Here is a 7,369-nt window from a genome sequence, read left to right as displayed (position 1 = left end):
TTGTTATTTTTTCGGGATGTGTTGCATAACTTTCGATAAAGTGTGTCATTGACATCCTGGAAGTGTGTAATTAGACGGCAGTTGATTATTTTTCATCTCACCTAGTGAGCTGGCTGTCCTAAATGTGTCCACATCACTCCTGTCCTCCAACGTTCTGTCTCCGTCAGAGTCTTCACGTTTATTTATGTTAATCAACCGGAGAAATCGGACGTCGACCAGACCAAAAACGTTTCTCTTTTTTGGTTCAATCACATGACAAAACCAAGAAAATAAACTCATTTCAATCAGGCGACATGTCTTTTTTTAAATCTTGTCTCTCCTGACTTCATTTTTGGGATGGACCTGATTGCATTTTAAGATTTAATGTTCATACAACACCACAGTGGATTTGACATTCAGCAAAGCGGATAAAGTGTGGCTTTAATTTAACAGATTTAATTTCAATATGGCCTTTACCATTTAGGAATGGAATGAAAGATCTTTTTAAATAGCGCATTCAAAAGGATTTGAATGAAGGGGATTGTATTTCCACCACATTGCATTATTAAAATGGTGCTGCCAATTTGCAGCTGCCACACCACATTTGTCTGTACATGGTGCTTAATTGTGGAAGTGTGATTTGTCATTTGCAGTATGATCCTTGTGAGGATAAATTAAAGTCAATAATATTTAACATTCGGTGGCATAATCTTTACTTGCACTAGTTGTGCTGAGATTTTTTTTTTCCTTGTGAGGGCTATGATGCGGGAATCTTACTGGGTCTGCAAAACAACAACAAAGATTTTGACAAACTTCCAAAAATTCTCCAGAAAAAAAGCTAATAAACATTCATAGTAGGTTCCCTATGGGGTGATGTGAAAGAAAATCCTGAGGAAAAAAATCTGAAACTATCCAAAAGTCTTTGCATCAATTGAATCGCAGACCGATGAACTTCACCAGACTGTTGCATTCTATTTTTATTACAATACTGTATTTAATTTGCAATATTGAATTATCTTATTCAAGGTGAGTGGTAGCGTGGTTCCATAACCCTCAATTGACTAGCTACCTCTGTAAGCTCTTGAATACTCAACTTTAGTTTGCAAATACGAGCTTAGCGTCGGCTCTTTGACAAACTAAGTTAGCAGATGTGTTCTCTCGGACGTGTGACAATAACTTGGAGCATGCCACAAGACGAGGTGAGATGTGGTGCGTGTGGCAGTGTGGTCATTGTGTACAAACACATGTAAACAGTTTATGCGCTGAAAGGCTGCTGTTTTCTCTCCACGCTGTCTCCTTTCTACGACCTAACAGTAAGCATACCCCTCCCGGCTAACTTTCCGCTAGTAAAGTTTTTCTTCACCTAAAAGCATTTGCAATCTGAAAGAAAACACAAGATAAGTCAATTTCAGGGTGTCGCCAGCTGAAAACGACATCTGGGATGTGACTTGAGGCAGTATATTGAAGATCTGCATTTTGAATTTGGAACATAAATGTGGTGGTGGAATCCTGGAAATCCAGGAACAATGCATTTGATACTGTAACACCAAATGGCTGACTCTTTAATAACACACCTCATTGGGTTTGACTTTAAATCATAAATTCCCTTCCTCGCAGTCACAGCGCACAAACACTTTTCTGCGATTGCTTGAGCGTGCAGAGTTTATTTATTTACATTTTTTCCCCTCACAATATTTACCACCACAGCATCACAGCGATCGAGCGGTTAACACAGTTCAGAGGTTCAAATCCAGGTTCCTGCCTTTCTTTGTGCAATTAGCCAATCAAGATTATCAAGATTTTCTTGTACCTCTGCAATTATACTTATGATTAGCTACTTTTGGTATTATTTTTAAGGATAAACATTTCAACAACTAATAGAGGACAGAGCTTGTCTTCTATTAGTTTATTGGAGAAAGACAACCATTGCATACTGAATCCATGACGGCACATACTTTCTGCAAATGAGTAACTTAACATTATGTGTTGCAATACCCAACCATAACTAAGCATCAGATTTGTGAATGCACACGCATCGTCCTCACAAGTAAACCACATAGCAGTAACGTGTAAAAAGTACTTTTTTTTTCGGAGCAGCTACATCACTGCCATGCAGACTCCAGTTTCATGCCAGCGGATTTGCCTTGTATCCATTTGCTGTCAGTTGTGATCCTCCTCCTGCTTGTAATGTGGCTATTCATCTTTCACAGGGAAGATATATGTATGAAAAGCGCACACAAATGAAAACCACATTGCGACTCACACTGTGTAATCCCTGCATGTCTTTTCCAAGGTAATAAACATTTCGATTTGTTTGCAAGGAAATGATGGTTTTGACATCAAGGTTTGGGGGAATTAAAAAAAAAAGGATTCCGTGCATGAACATGTTCACCTGAAGTTGTGCTTGCTGATGTTTGAGTCGTTGAGCAGCAACCGCAACAAGTGTTCAAGTCATCAGTGTTGACGTCACTGGTGAGGAGAGAGAGTCCAGGTACCGCCTTAATGTTCCATCATCTGTCGAGGTCCTTCAGCAAAAACTTGGATACAACCAGAAAACATGTCATCATATCGTCATGCAAATATAAAGGAACCCGATCATTACTGCAGATGAACCTCGAGGGCTGCTCGAAGCTTATAACTCAATTTGCTCATGTCAAATTTCATGTCAGAAACCCCCAAAAAATGAAATATGGATGGGCATAATAATAACTCAACTTGACTGCAACTAGTGGAGATATTATTGAGTACCCTCAACTCATTTCCTGTTTGACGCTTTGTAAAATTCACTGATTTTCAGCTGGGGTAGGTGATTTTGTGACTAACCACAAGGGATTATTGTAATCCATATAATAGGTGAAAAAGAAGTAATCATTTTGCCTCCAGGGCTTTGAAAGCAAACGATTAAAACGTTGCACTGAACAATATGGCACTGAACTACAAATGATGGGAACATTTGGCAAGAATCTCAGAACCACATGCACGCACACAACCCACTGTTTGGTTTAAGAATCAATGCAGTCATATTTTCCACTTGCTACTGAATGCTGAAATTTGTCATTTGACATACCACAACTATGGTGAAAAAAATTGGAGCAAATCCATAAAATCAAACAGTCAACGCAGAGGTTATCAAATTGAAATTTGACTTGGAAGGACTTTCAGTGTATCGACCGGGAACACAGCACCTCAAGAAGTAATGACGTTCAAGGCATCCGTGAGTGGAAAAATAATCTCAATTATCTTTTTTTTTTTTCCCGTCCTCCGCATCACAAGCAGTTCAAGCTAGGGAAAAAGTGCAGGCTTAAAAGCTGAGCTGTGAAAAGACCTTCTCGCTCTTGGCCCGCAAGCAGACCTTTCCAAAGTCACGAGCTTCACGTCCGAACATGGCAGTGTCATACTGGGAGGGATTTTTGGTGATTGGTTTTCCATTCACTGATGAGTTTTTATTTCTTCAGGGAGTTGGGTGACTGGAAGAGAAGGGACGAAAATCCTGGAGGTTTTCTTCACCGTGTCTGTTCCATCTTACGGAAACTGGCGTGAAATGGCTCACTTTTACGAGACCTTGTCAAGTTTTTTTTCCGGGGTGTCTCCGTGACACAGATTTGTGCTTGCGTGGCGGGCGCGTGTTGGCCGATGACACTGATGATGTGCTGAAAAGCAATCAAAGGATGGAAAAGAATGATGACAAAAGCAGAGCGAGGACCGATTGTCCTCCATTCTCTGCGTCATATACAAGGGCTGCGAAACACACTCAGAAGATGTCCAGATACTTCAGTGGGTACACGGGCTGTTGAAGATGCAGAGGTTCTTTTGCAAGATGATGAGGAAGGACATGATCTGGAATGAGCTCAACAGAGGGACAGCAAAGGCGGGAAGTGTTGGAGAAAGTTAGAGAGGCCAGATTGAGATTGTTTGGGCTTGCAAAGGAGAATACATTTCAAGATGGATGTTCTGAGTCGTCAGGTAGGAGATGTGATGAGGGAAGACTTGCGGACAGCTGGAGTTAGAGCAGAAGATGCCGAAGACAGGGAGAGATGGATTAGGATGATTCACCGTGGCAAGCCATGAATAGGTTTAAGACGAAAGGAAAAAAAAATGTTTGTTTAGAGGCATAATGGAAAAAAATACCCTCGGAGACCTCGCTGACTACAGCCATGACAAACAGGGAATAGAGGAGGGAGTGTAAAACAAGCAGAGGTGATGTCAAAGCAATTGCTGCAACTTTTAAAAATTATTAGATGACCACGTGAATCCAAAGCAAATGTTATTCCTCAAGTATGACAACCCTGACAATAACAACACAGAACCAGATGCCAAATTCAGTCCCTCATGCGGCATGTGGACTCAGAAGGCTTTTAACTCAGGCCGTGACAAGAAATAATGAGGAAGCATCTAAACTTTTACATGAACTCTGGATTTGTTTTTATTCCCAATCCGTCCAACTGAGAATTAAAAGGAGTTGCGTAAACATAAGAGTGAAAGACAGTGATGAGTGAACACATGGTAATCAAAACTATCTGAGTTAGAGGCATACTTACGACTGGCTTGAGAGGGAGCATCGTATAGGTCGATTGTTCTGCATGTTGATACAAACCAGACAGAATTCCACACAGCGAGCTCGGAGGGCCTCTTTCTGGAATCAGGTAATAGCCGAGAGGATAGAAAAAGAACCGTGTGGAAAGAAGAGAAGACGGTGTCAAGACAAGTTTACAAGTAAAGGCAAGATGCAAAAGGGAAGTTTAGTGTGGCTACTCTCAAAGTATGTTTACTTATGACGATTTGGGCTTTTAACAGAAAATTTGCTTGTTAACCAGAGTGCAAAATGTTGAGTAGCTAAACAACATTGCTGTTTTGACATGCATCTCCAAAAGGCTGCCAAAACTATCCTTCAAACACATACTTCCACTTTGGACGACATAACTTCCTTCCTGAAGAAAAGCAAAGTCTTAAAGCAAACTGATTGTCCTTATGTTGTTTAAATAAACCAAATACTGACAATCTCAGACAGCATCTAATGTGGATTGACTGTAATGGGTTTTCCCAGAATCATAAAATCTGGTGGCTAGGTTTGCAATGAAAATATAAATTTGTTTCCATTTCCATCTGAAATGTTAACACAATACTTTGATGACATGGATTAGTTTACTGGAAACATGACATTTTACTGGCTGAGCCATTGTTGTGAAATGAAACGAACAGAGCGGATGATTTAGATCTGGTAAGTATCCCGTGGGTATCCTTTTAGATTTATTTTGTTTGGAATTCCGGTTCATATTATGAACTTCGTTCTAAAGCTGTTGATATCCATGGATCAAACACCCATTTAAATTTTCATTTACTAGTTAACAAACCAGCTAGTTGAATAAAAAGTGTTGGAAAATTAAACAGTTGGACATGCATTCAAAACTTTGAGAAGGACAAATTAAATTACCGTTATTTTAGGCTCATCTTGAAATTTAGCCAAATATTCTTTACCTTTACTTTTTCTGAGGAATGTTAGACTCGGCCTCATTGGCACATATAATTAGAGTGGTGACATGAGCTAGGCCGATATATTGCTGTGTCCTTGTTTTGATTCTACTTGGCTTTCTCTATCTATAGACAACCTTGGCACACATACTTGTTGAATCCAATTAAGTCTTTGGAGTCACACATTGTCATGTGGGCTAGTCAAAGTCAACCCCCCCCCCCCCCTCCATTCCCCACCCATCTACGTGGCTGTGGTTAGTATAGAATAAATACAGTATAAATAGTATAAAACAACCATTTTCGGGAGTCTAAAGTTTTTGAGTTGAAGAGAAGTATGTTGCTTTTCTTTTATCATATGTACGATTTTAAGCATTATCATTGAGTCTACGAAGGTCAGAAATGCCTTCTCGACTTGATTTATTTTGAAAATCTTCCAAATGTTGAGGGGATGTAACAGACACCTGCCAACATTATAAAACCATCTGCTTAAACATTATAAAACGTTCACATAGCCGAAAAAAGATTTATGTTTGTGGCGCTGTCCAAAAACATTTTGCTTTGTATCGCTCTCAAGAAATTGGCAGAGGGTCATATTTAAAAATTAATGATGTCAAATAAAATAAATTTGTGCTTGTCTACTGTAGTTCAGGAGCAGTCATAGATCTCATTCAAAAAAAAAAAAGTCAAGAATGTTATGTAACGTGATTTCATGTACTGCCTGATCCAGTCAGCAGGCGGGCCGGGTCAGGTTGATTACTCGCCGCACTCGTCCATCATCGAAGCAGACTGTTATTATTATTGCCATTATTACATTTAATAGGCTCTCTCGTTGTGATGAAAGGCGTGCTTCCATTGCAAAGTCTTGCTTCCTCGGGGAACACGCCCCTGCTGGCGCGCGCCCTTGGTTTCCTGTCTCGTGCAATGACATGTGGGATAATCAAGTAACGGAGGGCGGGGACGCTGCACTACGCGTACACGCACGTGCAATCCGACATGTGTGCACCATGCACACACGCTTACTACACACTTGATGTCCTTGAGGCCCAACCGAAAATCTTGGCTGGCCACCATCAAAAAGGGGAAGGAACGCCTAAGAAACACGTTTCAGAAAAAAAAAAAGAACTGGTTGTAAACAATGATGTATTGTGCGGTTTGCACTTGAAGGAAAGCTCAAGATGTAATGCTGTCACAAGGCACGTTTGTTCTACATTTGACCTACGTGAGTCTCCATGGCATCACCGAAGAATATATTTATAGACTGCATGATGAGAGACAATGTTTCCATGGAATATAATGGTAGCCCTTAAGGATTTTGGACTCCCAAAAGCTGACTCTGTGCGGGTGCGTGTGTTTATCCGGCACCGCGGGCAGCCAAACCAGGAGACCTAAGCACGATGCAGGGATCAGACTCTTTTTAAGGAGATCAAAAGTGGTTTGGCAGTCGCGCCGGTGCACACACGTGCACGTTGATATCGTGATTGTTTGGTTAACCAGTTCCGTATGACGTCTCTGGTTGGGGTTTCTGAAGGTTTCCAGATTACTACTACTACTACTACTACAACAGTCGGCATGCAGAAGAAGAATGCATGGTGAATACCATTGTACTTCAATACATGCATCGTACTTTAGATGAAGAAGCAGGAAGGATGAGAAAAGTAGAAGTAAACAGTTACAAGTGGTGCCAGGTACTCTTGGTATATCCTTTTAATTTCATTTGAATTTTTCATCCTCGCCATCTCTGGATTATATCTTGGGCTCCCTGTAATTTTGTGTTTCTGAACCTCGTTGAGCCAAATCCAATTTTACATTCTCATGGCACATTATTAAAGAAAAAATGCTGCAAAAAGTGGATACACATGTTAATTATGTACCTCGGGTCATCGAAGACATGAGTATTCACTATACCTCGCTGGCCCTGGTT

General features: G+C 40.5%; 1 long non-coding RNA gene across 1 annotated transcript; it reads right to left on the bottom strand.

Moving 5' to 3' along the window:
- Positions 1 to 1,627: 1,627 nt before the first annotated feature.
- On the bottom strand, positions 1,628 to 5,652 carry LOC148393999 (uncharacterized). Its single transcript, XR_015860101.1, has 2 exons — positions 4,518 to 5,652; positions 1,628 to 3,629 (listed from the first exon to the last, which is right to left on the bottom strand). It is a non-coding gene; the product is annotated as an uncharacterized LOC148393999 (long non-coding RNA).
- Positions 5,653 to 7,369: the final 1,717 nt, after the last annotated feature.

Source organism: Syngnathus floridae, chromosome 8 (genome assembly GCF_059516105.1).
Source record: "Syngnathus floridae isolate MCC-2025c chromosome 8, RoL_Sflo_1.0, whole genome shotgun sequence".
Classification (NCBI taxonomy): Eukaryota; Metazoa; Chordata; class Actinopteri; order Syngnathiformes; family Syngnathidae; genus Syngnathus; species Syngnathus floridae.
The sequence above is the reverse complement of the archived record's forward strand: the minus strand, read 5'-3'. Positions and strand labels throughout refer to the sequence as shown.